Genomic DNA, 21,578 nt, shown 5'->3' on the forward strand with positions numbered 1-21,578 from the left:
CTGCAGCTGAATACTAGGTATTGTTCTCTTCCAAAAGCATTAAAATATAAAGGTCAGTTAGCTTAAATGGTATTTTATTGCACATACTTTTAAAAGGCCCTGAACAATTAAAGCAATGAAATATATTCCCTGCTATCATTTTTAAACATTCTCAGAAGCATAAAAAGAAGGCAAGTCTCAACATAAAAAGATTAACTCATTCTCTTCCTTACACAATATTCATTTCATGGCCCCACAGAAATTAGGAGCCTTTTCAGTACAGTGCCCAGTGAATTCATGTCATTTAGGTGAAATTCTTGGTTGTCCAGCAGTTTTCACTCAGGTGTCAAGGAGATGAAAGCCCAGAGGACAGCCCAAGGAGTCAGATGCAACCAAGATTCCATCAAAACTCTAGATTAGACCAGTGGTTCTCCCAGAAGCTTTAAAATAAAACTGAAGCTCTGGCCTCACCCAAAGACACTGTGATTCAGGTGATTTTAATAGGTGGACACGTTTGCAAACCATTTGACTAGAAGATTCTTAACTCCTTTGCAGCTCCTAATTTCTAGAAAAAGCTTCAGCCATCTGCTGTTTCACAGTGTCCTTAGACTGACACTGATAACATCATTTTATTTCTCTCCCTGATTCAGTTTTCACAACAACAACAACAAAATGACAAACCAATTTCAGCAGTTTATAAATAACTAATAAATTTTAAAGCACTTTACATATGTGAACATCAGTTTTTATCACCTTTCCTATATAATATGTAACACTATTCCTTAGCTTTACAAAGATATTTATCTCTTACAAACTAGTCGATAAATAGTTTAAGGATCTAAAAATAGCCCCAACCTTTTTTTACCCACCAAAGTACCTGGCAACTAGTACCTTGGTTGTGGGTTTTAGTTGCTCACAGAATCATAAAACCCAGGATAGGAAGACCTCTCCAGAGGTCATCTGGACAACCTATATGCAGAAAAGAGGTCATTACCCCATTTCACAGATGGGTCAAGAGAGGTTTTTATGCTCAAGTGATTTGAGCTTAGTCACACTCAGGTCTCAGCACTCCACACGAACATGCCTCTCCAATTTCTGATGATCAGAGGCTTTCTTGCTGGGCCATCAAATATAGGCTGAATAAAGTTCCCATTCTAGTTCATCTGGGTGACTTGAGATAGCCAGAGTTCCCTCTCCTGGGCTTAGTCCACTGTCTCTAGCAAAGGAAGCTGAGATGCCATAACCTCATACCTGAGACTGTAAAAAGTTCATGAAAAGCCTTAGATGTCAGTAAATGTGTTAAGAACTCTGAGCAAGATACTTAGTGCAAGAGGGAAAGAATTCCCTATAATAAAATTTCAAAACCTGAGTTTGGGAAGTGAGAAGGGGCAGAGGATGTTAATCACAAACAAATTAGTGCAATGAATTGCAGGGAGTCTGCTTCCTTGCAGGGTGGAAGGCTGAAAGTTACCAAGGCTTATGGTTATAGAGATTTATGGGTCATCGTTCCCATTCAAAGGGCAAGAAAATAAAGTAGATGCCTAGAAATATCTGCCTTTCCCAAAGCCCTCAGGTACCATGGAGTTAATGTTAATAAAAAAAATAAAAAAGAGTTGTGGAGATCATCTTGTTCTACAATCTCACTTTGGAAATGAGATTACAGGGGACAAAGAACTTGCTCAAGATGACGAAACGATTAAGAAGATATTAGATCATCCAAGGGACATTCTAATAGAAACCCTCTCTTCCTGTCAGACTACTTTATGGTATCAGGCAAAAAATAAAATGGAAAATTCTGAAAATTTATTTCAACTATTATAGTCAAGAAATGGTAATCTTTTTGTTTTCCTGCTATAGTAAGAAGCTTTCATGGACAACGAAGAGTAGTAAGGGTAGCATGATATGTTTACCATTATATAATTTTTTAAAAAGCAGGCACACCCAAAAACAAAGTTATTTTGATCCACACACACAAAAATGTGGCAGTTGGAGAAGGAAACATGCTGTGTTATTTGATTAGTAAGTTTACTTTGCAGTATTCATTGTTCGGGTAGCATTATTACCAAGCTGGATGAAAGGCAGCAAGGAGGCCAAAGGCAGTGGAATGAAATTCAAGTCCATAGACATGTACTGAGCATTTTTTCTGTAGATGGCTCTGGGCCAGAACCCTGTAGAACACAATAATTATGAGAAAACACTAGCCCTGCCTACAAACTGTTTAAGATCAAATGAGACAGAATTATGCAAACAATTTATACTAATTCAAGCCTTGAATGATGAACTCAAAGAAAAGGGGAAAAAAATGACACTAGCAACAGACCAAGGATGAGAGATAAACAATCACTAACACAGCCAAGGAAAGGGATCTGTATGTGACAGACAGGGAGGCATTCAGGAGGAGCAATTACCCACCCACCCCCCTGGTGCTCCATCACAGACCCACAAGAGCTCTATGACCTCTGTCAGCTGGGTTTTCCAAAGATACCCAATGTGACCAACCTAAATGATTTATATCTAAATGTGCCTTCCCTGCTCCAGATCCATCTCCACTTCTTTTCAAAACAATTCAACAAACAGCAGTTGATTGCACACTGCATCCAAAGCCTTGGGCTGGGCACTTGGTGAAAGGAAGAAACTCAATAGACAAGGTCCATGATCTCAAGGAACTCAAGACCTGGTGAGAAAATAGAGAATCATCCATCCACCATGCATTCACTCAACTGACATTTATTGGACATATACTATATATCAGTTACCAATGAACATGCTGAGGCTTCAAAAATAAGCAGGACACAGCTGAGTCCACAATCCAGGGGAGAAGACAAATCTAATGCCCAGAAGGTGTTGTGCAGTGTGGTTAGGCCAAAGGAAAGGAATGTGCACCTGAAGCTTCAAAAGAAGGACGTGGGGTATCATGAATGACATGGAAAGGTCACTTCTACAACTAATAATTTTACTTCTTACCTCAAGGAAGAAGGAATTAGGTGTTTAACAAAATGCCTCACTGTCTGTCACATACTGAGCCCTTTGGTTGACTACACACGTGCAACACACCATGAGAGGGCCTCCTAGGAGTATTCTGGGCCTTGCGGGCAGAGTAGAATGTTTTCTCAATGCTTTGATGACTCACAGACCAACCAGTGAATCAGAGCTGGAGAAACCTTAGAGAAGATCCCACATGGTGAGGAGCAGAAGGATAGAACTGGAACCCAGAACTCCAGACCCTTAGAGCTGCTTCTCCCCAAGCCCACCCTGCATCCTGTAGGGCTGTGAATGAACTGGCCACCCCGGGATGGCTACCAGTGGTGTGAGGAACAATTTCAGCAGGAGGCTGAGAGAATGGTTAAGAGGTTCTCACCTCGGCAACGTGGACTTTTTGTTATTGCTGTCTGGAGGAGGCACGTTTGTTTGTAAACATAACACTCCTAAATGAAAAGCCATCACCAGACTGCCTACAGCTATATATAAAAAGATATGGACCTGCGCTCAGATTAGTGTCCGAATGAACATTCTGGTTAACTTCCTTTTTCCAGTGGAAAAAAAACGAAGGCCCAGGGAGACTGAGGTCGCTCTGCCCAGGCACACCACAGTTAGATGGTAGCACCTGAAGGACAGTCAAGCACTAAAATGCTCCCAGCTTCGTGGCCTATGACTCACTCTCACAGCCCACATTTTCGGTCCACTCAAGAGAGACAGGCACCAGGAGGACAAGGATAGTGCCAAAAGGATACATTGTGTAGTGCAGAGACAGATCATAAGAAACTAAGAAATAAAGGAAGAGAGAGGCAGAAACTACTTCACAACTCTTTTCTCAAAAGTTTCTCAAAGGTCCTACCCTCATCCTGCCTTCTGCAACACCACCCGGGTCCCTCGATGTTTGCTCTCTAATTAAACTGCCCCAAGTCGCACCGTTTCTCTATCATCATCCACCAGCAAAAGTGGGAAAGGACTGCCAATTTCTTATGAATCCTTGAGATTTTCTTTATGAGTCATAGAAAACTGAAATAACTTGGGGGGGGGGGGCAGGGCGACTTTAGAAAGAAACATAATTTTAAATCAGTTCCCACTGATTTGTTCCTCTGTCTGGTATAACTCCTGAAGACAGGAAAAATTACATTTCTAGAGCTGCCGCAAAAATGGGAGTTTGTGTTAGGTTGTGTCAGTTGTCACCACGGCATTTCTTATTAGGATTTTTCTTCCTGTCATTTTTTTTGTTATATTAATTACAGTTTGATCAGTGTAGGAGTTATTATGAATCCATGGGACTTTCCTAACCAGATTGTTTTGGCATTTTAAAGTCACTCACATTTGGGACCTAAACAATATGGCAAGTATCTCTTTTTCTCTCTCTTTTATACTTAAATTCACAACAAAGGAGCCATCTGTTCTCTCTCTGAAAACATCGGCCTTGTTTTCATTTTTCCGTTAATAATAATGTCTCAGACTTATAGCATGTCTCTCTCCAACTTGCTTATTAAAGCATTTTGTAGATATTGCTTCATTCATTGTCAACATTACCCCCATAAACTGGGAGAAAAGTGAAGTGTTTGCCAATTTTCAATGAGATAAGTGACTACTGGATGTTTAACAAATTTGGCACAAATGAGTGCATAATGATGAAGGGGCCTGGCATCATCTAGCCTGGCTCAAGGTTTCACATACAGATGTGAAAGGGGGACCTGGGAAGGAGAAGCCACTCGTGTTCTATTGGTGAAGTCAGGTCTCCACCCCTGCCTGTAAACCGTGAAGGTAAGAACCGCATCTTACACATTTCTGTATTTTGGGGACCTGATATGTAAAAAGAGCTCATTGAAACATTTGTTGAATAAATGCAAATGCCTGTGATAGTTCCACAGGTGGTGTGGCAGAGCTGGGGTCAGAGCTTAGCTCTCCTGCCCTCTTATTTTATGTGCTATTTTTTTAAATATAGTTTTATTGACTTTAGAGAAAGGAAGTAAAAGAAAGAGAGAGATAGAAACATCAATGATGAGAGAGATCATTGATCGGCTGCCTTTTGCATGCCCCCTTACTGGGGACTGAGCCTCCAACCTGGGCATGTGCCTTGACCGGGAATTCAACCCTGACCTCCTGGTTCATAGGTGGATGCTCAACCACTGAGCCACGCCAGCCGGGCTCATGTGCTATTTTTAATAACACTATATATTCCTGAAAGCAAGAAGAATAGAGACACCCTGAAAATGGGGTTGGGAGTGTCTCTAAGCAGACATTTGTGGAACAAATCTAGCAGGAATCCCTGAGTGTGGCCACCGGCCAAGCTGAAACTTAACCCAGGTTGAGGCTGACTCTCTAAAAGCTCTGCATTCCTCATGTGTTCCCTGTATTTGGGGATTTGGTGGAGCAGTTCTTTATTGTTACCTGACTTGAAGAAATGATGTGTCTTAATACTGAAGGATGGCATGTCGCCATAACACCCCAGAGCCCAATAAGAGAGCATCCACTACTCTGCAATTTACCCTCATTACTCAACTGTAACTAGAGAGCACACACTAGTCTGGAGATCATGAAATCCACCAGCCCTGAGTTTTCCAATGAACAGAAAGGTCACTGAAATAAACACTTTTTTTCCATGTGCCTAGCTGGAAATCAGCAACCCATTTGGCATGTTTTTCCTATTTTCAGAATATCCTATACCCCACTACTAGTCCTTGAAGCTAAAGGAAAAATAACTTGTTCCTAGAAAAGCAAGTTAAGTGTGGGATTCTGTCATCTGAATTGCTTCTCTAGTAGTAGTTCCAACTAAGTCAATAACTCCCTAAAAATTCTTCAAAAATACGTTGTGTACGCAAGAAGACTGGAGGTCCGAAGAGAGAAAGATAGTACTTTTTTAAGAAGAAAAAAAAATCATAGAGCCAAAGAGAACTCAAGTACATTATAATGCATTCTCCCATAAAGTATATTAATTACATATATGAACAGGAAACAAACTAGTTACAAAATACAATTTAAAAAATCAGCACAAAATGGACATTCAGACCATCCTGATTATTTTGTTTTTTCAAAGGGGGAGGTGGGTGAGGATGATGGAAAAGTAGAAGAAAACATGAGGAACAAGTCGGGAGACACATAAACCCCTAACACGCTGTCCAGGGACACAGGGGCTGCCACTGGTGTCTGGGATTGTCAGCACGTGGTGGGAAGCACTTACATCAAGCCGTGTGCATAAGCAGGAGAAACAGACAGCATGTACTCAGGGCACACACCTGCAGGGAGCCCCCTGCACAGAGAGCAGACGCACAGGCTGAGTTCATGCAAGATCCACACTCCTTCCCTCATTCCCCACTCCCTGCTCCCAGCGGCCTTCAGAATCAAGGCTGTCCAGGACCATAGTGGCCACTGCTCAGAATGGTAACCCTCTCCCAATATGTTCCTGACCGAAGTTTACCCTCTTCATACATATGGATTTTCCTGTTCTCAGGCTACCTCCAAAAATGTCACCTTGGACTCTGCATGCCCTATCATTCAGCACCTTAATGTTTCACACTTAAAAGTGAAAGGGTCCTACATTTACGAACATATAAAAGAAACACAAGATGTTACTGAACTGGCCTTGCTTTCCAAACCTCACTTCCTCAGAGGATCGTTTGTAAGCTAGCCATTGGGGGCAGTCTGTTAACTAAGTGTTCACTTGATGTCTGGTTATGTGTCTGTCATGTCTGCAAGGACACAGAAGCCCTGGCCATGGTCCTCCTGACAAAACAGGTCTGAGGAAGGAACTCCAAAGAAGGCAGACACTCCATCTCACCAGCAGACACTCCATCTCACCGGAGCAGCCCTACCAGCTAAGTAGGACATACGATTTGATAGTGATGACTGGTACTTCTCCAAATAAAAGTTTCTTTCAAAGGATATTGCCGGTCTAAAAATCTAACTACTCAAAGTTGAGTGATTTGGGGCTAGGCTCTCAAACACTCTGAACATCAGTTTCTCTTTCTACAAAATAGAGCAGTCAGTTCAGTAAGTTTTAGACTTCCTACTGGCTCAAAAATGCTGTGTCTAATTATGAAGTTCCTATTGCCAAGTGATCTGCCCCTCTCCCTCTTAGTTTGTTCATCTCCATTCTTCTCTCTCTCTCTCTCTCTCTCTCTCTCTCTCTCTCTCTCTCTCTCTCTCTCTCTCTCTCTCTCTCTCTCTCTCTCTCTCTCTCTCTCTCTCTCTCTCTCTCTCTCTCTCTCTCTCTCTCTCTCTCTCTCTCTCTCTCTCTCTCTCTCTCTCTCTCTCTCTCTCTCTCTCTCTCTCTCTCTCTCTCTCTCTCTCTCTCTCTCTCTCTCTCTCTCTCTCTCTCTCTCTCTCTCTCTCTCTCTCTCTCTCTCTCTCTCTCTCTCTCTCTCTCTCTCTCTCACACACACACACACACACACACACACACACTCACCTTCTCCAGACCACCACCTTGGAAGGCAAGCTGCAAGCAATCCCTATCCACATTCCCATCACTGCTTCTCTGCTTGAGATTTGACACCAATTTTTTTAAATTAGTTTATGAGATAAAAATGAGATCCACAAACACCACTTATACACAGACCTCACCTTGAGATTAGATCCTCTGTGCATTCCAGCAGCCTCTCCATTGTCCAGGCCACAGAGGCAGGCATCTGCCAGGGTCCCAGCTGCTCAAGTCCAATGGCCACCTCTTACTCCCTGAGACCTTGAACAAGTCATTTTATCTCTCTGGACCTCAGTTTCCCTAACTATAAAATAAAGTGTTTGATATAAAATAAATGCCAAAGTATCGACCAATTAAGACTTCTCACTCTAGAGCTCTGAAATGTCATTAGAAACCAAAGCAAAAAGTTACCTAAGCCTTCTATCTCCTATTGGTGTTTACCTACAGGGTCCCAGATAAATGGAAGTAACCTTTTGCATGATCTTGTACAACAAATAATAAAAGCACATTAATAGGGGCAAATACTTCTAATTTGTATTTGTTTATTTGTTTATTTCCAGGCTAAAGAAGTTGCAGGCAGCACCTGCCAGTTGTTCTGGAGAGTCCATGATGCACCCCCCGCCCCAATCTTTTTTTTCACAATGGGCCAGAAGTTCAGAAACTATAAAGATGAAAGTAGGAAACCACACAGTAGAAATATGGTGCCTGAAATATTGAGAAAATAATTTACGGAAATAATATCCCTCTTTAAAACTATTAAGATATTAAGAAGGGCTCACATAAAGTAAAAATTAAATTGAGCACAGAAAAGACTGATTTGCCTAGGATCCCTTTCAGCCGTGTCATCATGTTTCTATTTGTTGCCCTCAACTGACATGGTTGGTCATTTGTTTTGTTTTAAATAAAATGGGGAAGCAACAAATATATTAAATTCATCTGCAAAAAAACCCCCATATTTGCATGTGGAAAACAAATAAGTGGGTGCCTGAATGGGTGGTTAGGCATGCAATTGCCCATCTGCACCCAGGGCTCCAGCCTCCCTGCAGGTGTGCTATCTCCATTATGGAAGGCAGGTGACACACAGGAGGGAAACCAGTACCCTCCAAAACTGGACCTGCTTTGAGCTGACCCCCAATACTGTCCCAGCCCCCCATCTACTGCCCCTGTATCTTAAAGCTAAAAACAAGAAATACTTTATGTCATCCTTTTGTCAAACTTTTGGGGATTCTTTAAGTCACAAAGGCTTTTTTTTCTGAGCATCTTCAATGTGTACTCAACAAATATTTACTGCTGCAACTATTTTTATGAGCATGGGTAACCTCCTCTCCCATACCATTCACCATGGCCACTGCATTCCCACCACACTGGCCACTTCACTTTTCTGGAATATACCCAGCATGCTTCTGCCTCGGGGCCTTTGCAATATTTTTCTCTCAGCCTAAAACATCCTCCCTCCTCTTATCTCAGGTTCACTGCCTCATGTCATTCAGGTTCCTGCTCAAGTGCACTCTTCTCAGTAAGACCTTCTCAGACCAATGAATTTAAATCTGTGTCCTCCCTATCCTCTGTGGCTTTAACCTGCTTTGTTCTTCTGAAAATAGGTTACAACCTAAACATTATATATTTACTCATATATATGAAGGTTTGTTTGATTCTGTTCAAGATTCTATTCCCACAGTAGGTGCTCAATAAACAGTTGTTAATGAGTCATCATTATCATTTGCAAACCACTACACTAGGCACCCAGGGTCCTCTTACGGAATAAGATAGGCTTAATGCTCTTAAGAAGCTTCTACAATCTAGTGGAAGAGGAAGACTAAAAGTTTGCTTATACAGCAGAGCACAGTGACACGAATGTTCTAGGACGCATACACAAAGCACTCGGATGGTAGAGAAAAAGCAAATTGTTGACTATAGAATAGTCTTTGACTATAGGATTGAGGGCAGCAAACAGACAGAATTCTCTGGAAGTATCTTTTTAAAAAGCACAGAAACCATCCTCAAAATTACATCCAGTACAAAGACATCCTCAGCTAGCCTCCTTTCCTTCATCAATAATGCTAAATGGGACAAAAGATTGCCCAAGATAAGTCAGCATTTATGTGTGCCAAGACCATGGAGAAAGGAAGAGTCACTTTCATCCATAAAGCCTTCATTTAAAAAAGGAAATTATTTAAATGCACACAGAATGTCCCTTCTGAGAATTTCAGACGCTGCAGACAGGAAGGACCTTAAAGGACAAGCAGTCCAACTTCTTATTCCCTCTACAAGAAAACGTCAGTATCAGCCTCTACCTGCGAAGACAGAGTCTGTGTCCCCTTCCATGGCAGAGTCCTACTCTGCTCCTGCCTCCTCCATCCTCTTTCTCTCTTCTCCACTCTAACCACCTCCAGTTCATTTTTCATCACTCAAAGTGCTATCTACCATCCTAGACTACTGTCCTCTTCCTTTCTCTCCTCTGTCTCTTTACCACTATTCTAGGACTTTTCTTTTTTTCTGTTTTTCAGCTGTGCTCTGCTGAGAACTAAGCCTTTTGTCTGAGTTAGGGGAGGAGCACAGAGTATCCAAAGATTCATGCGTTAACTCCATGAGCCCTAACCCAATAACACCCTGGTAGAGTCAACTAACTTCATGACCTTGACTTTAAAATGCCATCCTTGACATAAATTAGAACAGTGCAAACATTATAACTCTTTGGAAACAAAGAAGACAAAGAGGTGAAAGGCATCTCCCGACCCCACTCCATCTCAAAAACATACAAAATTTGGGGAGCCTTGTGTATCCAATAGACCGTGACCCCTTTAGTACTATTAGCATTTCCCAGCTTTTCAACTCCCACAGCCAGGCTGCATGAATAAATGTGAAATTAGAATACATAGTTTTTAACCATCTCTATACCTGAGAATTGGATTCTAGCCACTACTTGCTATGTGACCTTGGGCAAGACATTTAAAGTCAGTAAATCAAAGCATCCCGAAAAATAAAGGAAAAAGAGATCTCTAAATATCTAATCCAAGAGACCTCTTGTATGCCTCCACTCTCTCTTCCCTTCCCCACCCACAGCCATTATAAATATTGCTAAATGATCATCGACTCTTTCCTACTCAGTCAGGATACAACTTCAGAATCCTTCTCAACACAGCACCTCAAGGAGTCACTACTAAAATACTTTATGGCCACATTAAATGAAATCCACATCACTCATCCGTTAGATAAAGAAATTTGAAACACAAAGATGGGCCATGATCTCCTCATATCTCAGTGTTAGGAGCAGAACCAGAGCTACAAAGGCCCTTTCTCCTTAGTCTCCTAAGTTAGTCTCCTCTTCTAATGCTGATGTTCTGTGACTATTCTTTGGAGTGAGGAAAGGGAGCTTGCTATTGTATGAAGTTGTAAGAAATACAGATAAAGGGTTCCTAAGTAGAGGCAGAAGCTTAAAAAAAGGTGTGGAGGTAGACTAGAGGAACATTGGAGCTGGCCTGAAGAATTTTGTTATCTGTAGGAACCAGTGCACTGTAACCATTTTTAGCAGAAGAAAATTCAGGATCAGGGAAGCATTTCCAGTAGAAGGAACAGCATGAGCAAAGGAATGGTGAGGACTGCCATGTGCTGAGAGGACCCTATAGACTGCTGAGCAGAGAGCAGTGGCCATCACAGAGGCCATAGACAGAGGGAGGGGAAAGGGAATGAAGATGATGACAAGATAAGATTAGAAGAATCAACCAAAGTCTTTGTGGTGTTTTAAATACTGATTTTTTTAAATTGACTTAAAGCCCTCAAGACTCATAAATGGGAAAAGAAGGTAAGAGAGAAGTGGAGGAAAAGTAAAAAAAATGTATCTCCATTCTCAATGGGAAAAAAAATACTTGCTATAAAATGTATTACAGGAACACTTTCATTATGTAAAAGCCTATTTTGTTTTCATGTCATTCTTAGATTACATCATAAAGTGGCTACAGCCGTCTTGTACCGTATAATAAATAAATCACTAGCTTAATTCTAGAACGAGCCAGAGCCCTAGACTTAAGAGGAAAATATTAGATCATTTTTAATAACTGATATAACTCAAGCCAGTCACCATTGAAGTAGAGTGAGATGATGTCATCCTAAAGAAGTCCAAAGAGAAGCCAAGGAGGGTCAGCCCTGGCCAGGTCTCAGAGAAGCTTCCACTTAGAAAAGAACAGGAGGCTGGTGGCAGTATACTAGACCATTTTATCATGAAAACCAACACTTACTTTTCAAGTAGAAATGCCCAAGAGGCCTTCCTCATGAAACATCATGCGTGAATATTTTATTCCCAGAAGTACTATTTTTTTAAATACCAGAAAATGTGAGCATATTATGTCTGTATTCATGTCTTAGGAGCAAATCTGTAAATGTTAAGGCTTTTAGTTACTCAGGAAAACATGAAATCAGGGTGACATATGCAAATGCTACAGGTCTGGTCCAAGCCAAGGGGACAGTGTAGAGTGGGGACTTGGAGATAATGACCTAACAGAGAAAAGAACTGAAGGGATTTTTAGCAGGTACAGATATGAAGGAGACCAAAAACTTAACATTTAATGGCCACCAACTGCATACTTAGTACCCTCTCAAGGTACTATATATATAATGATGCTTTGTGAGCAAAAAAAAATCCTGAAGAAGGTGCTATTTGCCCCATTTTTTAAGTATGGAAGCCGGTTTTAAAAAATAATTAAGTGACTTAAGTGAGATTACACAGTTAACACATGATAGTCTTCCTACTCCAAATTTTGCTTTACCCTCTTGTCTTCAACCAACTAAAACTATGTACAATGGACTTTCAATAAAAATCAAATAATTGATAAGAAACACCTTGAAAGTACTAAAACTATAAAAAATATTGAAAGGGGTCATGGAAAGGGGAAGAGCATTACATTCTGGCCAGTGACCATCTCAACGACCAAAGCTAGCTTTCCTTATGTTGGCAGTAAGGCTCCTAATGAGCTTGACCACCATTTTAAGTCTCCATTGCCATTGATTTTTTTTAGGAATGTTAAGGTGGACTCTAAGGGAGTCTGTCATCTTATATAAAATGTACTGCCAATCTTGGTTTGATAAAAACTATTTTGGTAGGGGAAAGAGATGGATATTCTGGAAAAGAACTTTCTGCCATACAGAAGGTATTGGTTGAGGTTTTATATCTGATTCTGTCAGTCTCACAGTAATAATGTTGTGTATTGGCTCACTGTTCTCAATACAAATGGTCTTCATAACTGCAGAGACATGCTATCAGAGCCAAGTAATACTGATTTATGCAACTTTTCAGGACACAGCAAGACCCAATAGGAGATGTAGACCCTGAAATTTACCTAGCTGGAAAACATGAAGGCTCAAGACTCCAAATTTTGACCTGTTTTCCCCAATTTCTTTCTGGGACAGGATGGAGGTTGCAAAACACAGAGAAAGCATGCCTGGAAGTTATATGGACTGATAATGAAGCATAGACTGTGTGGAGAGGTAGAAGGGAAGCATTGGGCCAGAGTCAGAGGAGCCTTTGATGGTTGCTCCATGGCTACTTATGCTCTGTGGCCCAAGAGGAGGGTGTCCCCTCTCCAGGTCTTGGTGTCTCACTTGTACAGTAAAGACCTCAAGTGAGAGCATTCAAAAATTTTTACCAAAGAAGCTCTAACTGTGAAGGAAAGTGAAAATGTAGAGGTATGGGAGCATAGCATTACTAGTAATTGAAAACTTGTGTTTTTCCTCTGAAAACCATGCCTATTTTGTACTCTATATGTCAATGTTTCTATTAGGATTTTAAATGGAGTTTCATCCAAAAGTCTTCAAGTGCAATTGATTCGCAGAGGTGTGCTGAGTTCATTCAGTGGTTCCATGGAACTCCTACACTCACCTTAGCGCATGACCGTAACCTAGGCAGCTCCTAAGCTGGCCCCATATAAATGCACACCTGCTACTCATACCCTTGTGCAATCACTCTCCTTGAGTGTGGGTGGGCTGGATTGACTGACTTGCTTCTAGCAAATAGAATGAGGCACAGGGAACAATGTGTCACTTCCAGGATTAGATTACAAAAGGTTTTGGCTTGCATGCCTTGCTCACTCACTCTGAGGGAAGCCAGCTGCCATGTTGAGAGCTGCCCTATGGGGAGGCCCACATGGCAAGAAACTGAAGGTGGCCTCCAGCCAACTATCAGTGACTGAGGCCCAAAGTCCAACAACCAGTGAGTATCTGAATCTTGCCCACAGTCCTATCAGTTTGGTATGCATCCCTCCACCCCCTTCCTCATTGAGCCTTCGAAAGAGACTGTAAGTCCAGCAGACACCCAGACTGCAACCTCTGAGAGACACCTTGAGGCACCCATCTAAGCTGTTCCGATTCCTGACACAGAAACTGTGAGATAATAAGTGTTGTTTTTTTTGTTTTAAGGTGCTAAATTTGGGGTAATTTGTTATGCATCAATAGGTAATAAAGACAGTATCCAAGTTTGAGATTATTTTAATGGCCCCTACCAACTCCACCACTTCTCATGAGGCCTGGGAAGTAGACTATAAAAGATTCACTGTCAAAACTCTCAAAAAGGAACCTTTGTGCCCCAGAATGCAGAGATGCTGTCTAGTTTAGAAACACAGATGCAAGCATGCTCTGGCCACGTGGAGGTGGCCATGGAAATGTCAGTGCAGTTCAAAGTCAACAGACACATCCAGCTACAGTCCATTGGTCAGAATGAACTAGAGCCAGAACCACACATGCAAGATGAGAGACTCCTTCCTGCCCAGCTGTATTCTGCTATCCAATAAATCCATCCTTAGAATCTGCTCAGCCCTAGTGAGCCAAACTATAGCCACAGGCCCAACTTGCCAACCCCCTGGGCTTATGTCATAAGGCTCCATGGCTCACTGAGAACTTCTGAGAGCAGATTCCCTCCTCCTGAAAACCTTTCCCAATGGTCTCAATTATTTCGACTCTCCCAACCTTTCACATAAGCCCCACGAGATCCGAGCCTATAAATCACTTACCTTGATTTTCCAAGCACCTAATGTGAGGCCTGAAACATACGTGGTGATTCCTGAATGTGTGTTATAAACAATACTTCTCTAAGGTATATTTCACCGTCTTTCTCTCTAACTAGACTGTAAGCTTCTTGAGGTCAGGGACTGTGCCTATTTCACTGTGATGTCCTGAGGTTCACTGACTTCCAGACAAACACGGAGATCAGGGCAGAGAACAAGCATACTTGCTGTGAACATGGGTAGATACTTGGCAGCAATCTACAAAGGACTCTTGAGGCTCTCCATCCATTCAGCATCAGACCCTTTCTATTGCACAGTAACCTAATGAAAATTCCTCTGACCTCCACAGCCCTCCTCAAAGTACAGGTGTCTGCACTCTCCTCAGGTCAGGAAATAGAAGAATGTGAAATTAAAAGGCAGAAAGCAAGAAAGAGAGCTCTTCCTTTTACTTTCATGGACAGCAAACACCTCATACAAGACATCCCTGGGCTAGAGAAGAACAAAAAGTCTCAGGAGGCTGAATGGTTCCCTGCTCAGACCCAGCAAGTCCTTTTGCAATTTTTTAAGCAATAACATAGAAACAGCAAAAGGTGACCAAGCAGATGGTCACACATGCCCAAAAACCACCTGACCAAGTAATTGTAGGGAGCCAAGACATTCACCTCTCAAAGTCAAGTGGTAGTGACCAATGTTTTGCTTCCAGCAGAGACTACTACCTGATTATTCTGAGAACCAAAGAGGAAATATTAAAACTGAAAGCCCTTGGCTACCGTCAACAATTATACACTAGTATCAACAGAGGAAAATAATTTCCTTCCTGACTCCCACTGGGCCAGTCACGCCTGGAGCAGAAGGTGTGATTAGCTAATCAAACAAAGCAAGAGCCAACCAGTTAGACTGTAGTTTCTAGGGTTTTTCTCAAGCACTGATGCTTCATCTCTGATCTACCTTGTTCCACCACCTACTGTCTAGAACAAAAATAAATATGGAAAGTAATAATAACACACTATTTCATGTCAATATCAACCGCCATCATTGAGCAAAATTGCAGATCTAACTCCTTTCCAATACTGAGAACACATCAGTGCCTATCCAACCTTGGTGATGATGGTGCAGGGTTAGACAAAAGGACATGCATTGAGCATGTCCTATGTACCAGGTAGGGCACTGGGGGCTACACGTTAGATCATCTTATTTTTCTGTATGTTCAAGAGGAGTCTTTACACTAAAGAATGAAACAAATGTAATAACCTGTCTTGTATGGGCCACACTTTATAGTTTGCAAAACAGGTTAGTATCTATCGACCCATTTGATCTAAACAAACATGAGAGGTAGACAGGGCAATGATTATTATTCCTAATTCTCAGATCAGGGAAACGAAGGCAGAGGGACCTTGTTCTTTTAGGGTTGCACATCTAATCATTGTAAGACCTTCTGATACCCCATCCCATCATATTTGTTGCCTTTTTATGAACTCACAAACTTTTTTAAGCCATACTGGTCCCAAAAGCCTTTTTCTGTCCAGTCATTTCTTCACCCTCATAAAACCATGCAGTCCAGCCTCATCTGTGCTAGAACTCCTAAAATACTCCAACAGAGAACTGGCCAGTGCCTGAGGGACCACCCATAGGGAAAGGAACACTCACTGCCTTTGGATTTCTTCTTTCTCTCCATGAAAATGCATTGTGCACCGACCATGTGCCAGACATCCCACAAGACTCTGGGGAAAACTCATGAACCAGAGATGCTGTCTCTCATTTGACTGGGTTTTCTAGCCTTAAAGCCATAAAGTTCTCCAGGCTCTCATTCCTGTAACAGTTCCTGGTGGGATATCACTTCCGGTCCTCTCAGCATCCTCGTGAAGACAGTCCCGTTGGCTCAAGTCCCTTTCAGAGGATGAGGTGAGGACTAAAGTCTGACACTCTAGGGGAGCTCTAAATGGAGGTTGATAGTCACTCACATAGCTTTAGTCCTCTCTCCCCTTCCTAATAGCACCCAGATGTTCTTTTGAGGGACCACCACATAGCACTGTGTAGCTGCCATGAGGTCGGGGAGGTATTGTTTTAGTATTCAGAGCAGAGCCTCAGGTCATACATGCCAATTAGCACAGTGTCCTCCTTGTGGCCTCAGTGACTGGTGCAGAGGTATGCAGTTACCCAAGTCTATGGGGATATGGCAAACAGGGCTCTCTTTCCCCAAATGGCAAGTGAGCAGCCATCTCCTGACCATGAGGTGAAACATCCTGACAATGAAGCCAACACATAGAAGAGGGAAGAACAAGGAGCACAGCATAGATACAACTGTGCCTGCTCAAACTAGGCCTGATGCCCACATCACCTCTAAACTTCCTGGCTTCCAGCAGGGAACCCTCCCCGACACACACACACACACTTGATTCTAGATAACACTCTGTTCAATGCAGCTTAAGGCTGCATCAGTGAGGACAAAAGCCACTGTTGGCTCATAAATTAGCTTACAGACAACAAAAATTCCTTTTGTCTCTTTCAGCTCACTCCTGTTTAGGTACTCTCTCCCACTCTAACATTGCAAACTAGGTTTTTTTTTTTATCCAAATGCAAGGCTTCATATTCATCACAATTTAATTTCTAACACTGAAAAAAATTTCAGAAAGTAGAACAGGTAACAAAGATCCACATTGGATGCTTAAAAAGTATGCTTGGGATAAAGCATTCAAAATCATGCTTGAAATTTTAACAGGCTACACTCTTTAAAAGTCAAAGCCATGGTTTCCAGCCTTTTATCTTATGCAGATCCATAGGCGTAGAAAGTCTGTTGTTCTTTTAACATACATTGATGAAGAAAAAAAGGGCAATGAAATGTAACTGTAAACTGAGCCACACTTTTAAATAAAGTTAGGTTTTCTCAATCACAACAGCATCTGCTTTGTTTGGAAAAACTACATCATAAGCATGGTAAGCCATATTATGTAGTCAGTATAAAGTCAGTGGTTGGGGCACAGACAGACTGGCCCTCAAGATGGAGACCACAGATCTAGAATTCTAAATAGAAGCCTGTCCCAGAATTCCCCAGCTACTTGCCTCAAGTCTCCCCACAGCCCAGGGTAGCCCACAGTATTAATTCTTCCTACCACCCCTCTTTTCTAGAACATGATGTTCTATTCTACCCTCTAAACACAGAGGAATTCCAAAACACAAGGGAAATCTTACTTTACCTGGTCACCAGTACCCTTTCTGAATGTGCAACAGGATTCGAACTCAGACCCTTTAACAAATAGTGTTCAACCTTTTGCTTAAGCAAAGTTAGCCTCCCCTACCTGAACGGATTGTTGTGAAAATAAGATGAAATCACAGAAGAAGCACCATATAAAGGGGTTTTAAAAAAAACAACACTCAATATTACTTTCTTTCATCACAAATGTCCATAAAACTGGTCATTGACATTTTCATTTTGGTCTTTCAATTTCAAGAACACTTTCCTCCATGCCAAAGGAGAAAGAAGGAAGCAATATAATTATCAGCCACCGGAAATCATCATTTCTCCAAATTTTCTTCCAGTCTCTCTTCAAGCCAACTGCTAAGAGCTGAGTCCTGCCTTTTCTTTGCCACACATTTTATTAGCATTATTATATTCCATCCATTGCCAATGAAATTAGCTTAAGAAAAAAAGAAAGAACATTTTGGTTCTCCTCTAGTTCTTCGTCCATGTTAATTATTAGTGTCATGCTTTCCTTAAATGGAAAACACTGATTTTTAAAACATGCACATTGATTATAAAAAGGAAAAGTCTTCTTTTCTGCATAGGACTTACCAATTGAAGAAGAAATCTCTTCCCTCCAATGAGTGTTCAGTTTAGGAAAAGCCCTAAACTGAGAATCAGGTGAGTGGATTCCGTCTTCAGTTCTGTTGCTGAGCCTCAGTGATCCCACCTATGGAAAACTGGAGAAGAAGGTTGCGCATGAATTTCTAGGATCTTAGCAGCTTTAGAACTTCGGGTTTATGAACTCACTGACCAGGCAATAGTGAGAAGGATGCCAGGCTTGAAACCCACAAATCTAGTGGCTCACTTCTATTCTTCCTAAGCTCCTGGCATTTGTATTTCACTAATTTGTCTCAGAAAGGTGGAGAAAGAGAATGCCAGTCCCCCAGTGTTCATCCTCAGCTCTCCTAGGAAAATAGCTTCATGGTAATATCACAGATGAAAGAGACAGATCAATTAGTTAGATACATGTTACGTAGGCAAGAAAAAAGTTAATAGCAAAATCTGAACTACAACAAATAAAAAGAAACAAGGAATATGAGTTTGGAGACACATTTCTAACTATAGGAGCAAGCAAGCCCTCTGAACCTTGCCTGAAAAGTAAGAGCAAGTGAATAGCAGAGAGCTAGACAATCTTGACACTTGCCAGGAAATCCTCATTACAGGTTTCATTTAATTAAGAGCTATTACTATTTGCTAAGAATGATGCAATATATATTCCAACACACACAGATGCCGAAGCAGCTGGCTGCTTTAAATGTGTCTTTTATATGCAGGAGAGATCCACATACTAGAAAAACTACTAATCCTATTTTCATTGTCATCATTTTAGATATTATTAAATCAATCATACAATTGTTTCATGTATATTTTCTCATTCAGTCTTCAAATATCTATATAAGATCAAAGTTGCAGGGTCTTAATAAAATAACCCACATCAACTCTCCCACTGACAGGAAGAGAAGCTGGGGCCAGAGCAAGGAGGTGGCCACTACAGGACCCCACCACGAGTGCCAGACAATCCAGGGCTCCAGTCCAGGGCTTGTCCACTAGACCCAGTGACCGCCACTTTGACAGAGGATAGGGAGACTCATTGGGCAAAGGGACTGTCCATTGGTCACATAATAGGCTTTGGAGCACAATTCCGAGTCCCATACTCAAGTCTCTGAACACCTGCTTCAAAGCTCTCAGAGTACAGCCCGACAGCAGAAAGAATTAAGTTAGACAACAGCATACTAGTAATCAAGATGAGCCCAGCACAGCAATGAGTTTCCTGAGAACTAGTGGTTTTCAAGACCATTAGAATTCTCAAAGCCATTCCACTGAAATGAGAGAAAGGGATAATTTCAAACTTGCTGAGGAATGAAGAATGAGGAGGCCAGTACTGGACCTGTGGACAGCACGGTCATACAGAAAACAAAAGACAGCCTCCATCCACAAGGCCCAAGATACCTAAGCTTCTCCTTGCAGAGGGAAATATAAATCAGAGCAGTTTCTACAACTGCCACAACGGGTGTCTGACTTCCCAGATTTCTATTCCCTGAAAGGCAAGGCTCTCCAACCTTGGCCCTCAGGCAACCTCTCATACACTTGCCAGCTTCCCTCAAATGCACAAATGAAAGTGGCCTCACTTTTCCATAGTCAACTTCTCTTTTAATATTTTTTTTCCATAATGAGAACAAGTAGCTTTGCTAAAGAAGGGCTGTGAAATGATTGAAGTTCTCATGCAAACAAACCATTAACAGAGTTCAAATGCAATTTAAATTACCAGTTGTTAAAGTGCTCCTCAATTTCGTGGTAAGTTTCCAAGGAGAATTACATGCTATATACTATTTAATTGGTTGTTTTCTATTTTTTAACATCCATTTATCCCCACCACCACCCTTATATTTCAGAAGTGTCTATAAAAGCTTCCCTTTAAAAAATTATATATTGTTGAATAGATTAAATCTAAAGATTGAAAAGTATCAAAGAAACAGCTGCAGAATTAGGCCGCTCAGCAAAATTGATGGTTTTGACACCATAAATCATGCAGAAATTTTAAATCTTAGGAGTCATCTTGTAGTACCGTCATTTTTACAGATGAAGACACTGAGACCCCTAACAGGAAAAGGAAGGGTTGACTCAAAGTTCTCTCACTGGTCAGTGACAGAATCAAGATGAGAACCATGGCTCCTAACTCCCAACCCTGTGCCTTCTCTTCCCACCACCACATGGTTGGAGGAGATGATGGGAAATATTCAATGAATTTTCCACCCATAAAAGAAAATACAAAGTCCTCTTCAAACACTCCTGACCTCAAAAGCAGAGGTGGAGAAAGGCAAATATCTTCTAAAAAAGAGAGAAAAAAAAGAAGTAAAGGCTGATGAATGAGTGCATTCAAAGGAGTTCAAAATGAGCAGATTCTTTGAAGGAAAAGTCAAGACACTCATCTAGCTTCATTAATCAAGTATGAGACATTGAGACTGCCGATGTCCACTGCTTTATCCAGCCTGGAATGAGGGCCTGCCCCTGGAGTGAGAGAATAAAGGATAAACAAAGTCAAGCAGGACTTGTCACATCTGTAGATAGAAAGGATTTCTGGAGGTCATTGTAAGTTCAGGATGAAGTTCAAAGCTTGATATTGGATTTATGTAAGTTCTACTTTCTCTAAGCTCGAGCTTCCCTGTCTGCAAAATGGGGCTATTACCCATCAGGGAGATTGTAATCATGTCCTGGGATTCTATATCCAGCATGCACAGCACGGAGCCGGCACAAAGTCTGCATTAGAACCTTGACTGCTAAAGTTTTTATAATGTGTCAAAGCATATGTTTCTGCCATTCTAATTATATGAACTATAACTGAGTCTTACAAGCCATGTATGTTCCCTAAGTGTGTTAGAGGCCATATATCCCCTGACTATAAATTAATTTCTTTTTCATTCAAGAAAATAAAATAAAACAAGTGCATGAAAACAAACATCCAAGCATTTTCCTTCAAAGGAAAACCTTGGGGAACTATTTTAAAATGGCCTTCAAACCCAGTTTATGAACTGTACAGCAGAAAAAAAAAATTCCAATTTAATGTCCAGAACCTCATTTAACCTGTCCACCAACCTTACAAAAAAGATTTCCCAATTATCCATTGGGGAAACTAAGGTCAGGGAGATTAGGCAAGGTTTCAGGACTAGGGAACATGAAAGCCAGTACTTGAACCCTAGTCTTTGAAGAGTAGGAAATGGTAAAGCCAGTACTTGAACCCTGGTCTTCTAAATAAAGCTCCATGACACAGGTTGTATTACTTTGCACTTACAACCTTACTATGTACAGCTATTCTACTACATATACCTAAAAAACAAAAAACAAAAAAACTCTTCTGCTATTTTTACATTTCGAGGAGGAGCTTTGGGATAAAAAAGTAAAAGCTTAACTTTCAAACCAAAAAAAAAAAAAAAGTTAATATTAGAAGCAGATAGATCCCTCC

General features: G+C 41.3%; 1 protein-coding gene across 7 annotated transcripts in view; it reads right to left on the reverse strand.

Moving 5' to 3' along the window:
• Positions 1-21,578, reverse strand: part of LPP (LIM domain containing preferred translocation partner in lipoma) — a 698,664-nt gene that overhangs the window by 586,285 nt on the left and 90,801 nt on the right. For 5 of the 7 annotated variants that reach the window (XM_014547744.1, XM_014547746.1, XM_014547747.1 and 2 more), the window contains one exon: positions 18,167-18,294. The exons of 1 other annotated variant lie outside the window; for it this stretch is intronic. The gene's annotated coding sequence lies outside the window, so the exon portion shown is untranslated. Of the gene's footprint in view, positions 1-18,166; positions 18,295-18,422; positions 18,481-21,578 lie in introns of those variants that run through there. One more of the 7 variants, XM_014547748.1, reaches the window with a different exon arrangement.

Source organism: Myotis brandtii, unplaced genomic scaffold (assembly GCF_000412655.1).
Source record: "Myotis brandtii unplaced genomic scaffold, ASM41265v1 scaffold483, whole genome shotgun sequence".
Classification (NCBI taxonomy): domain Eukaryota; kingdom Metazoa; phylum Chordata; class Mammalia; order Chiroptera; family Vespertilionidae; genus Myotis; species Myotis brandtii.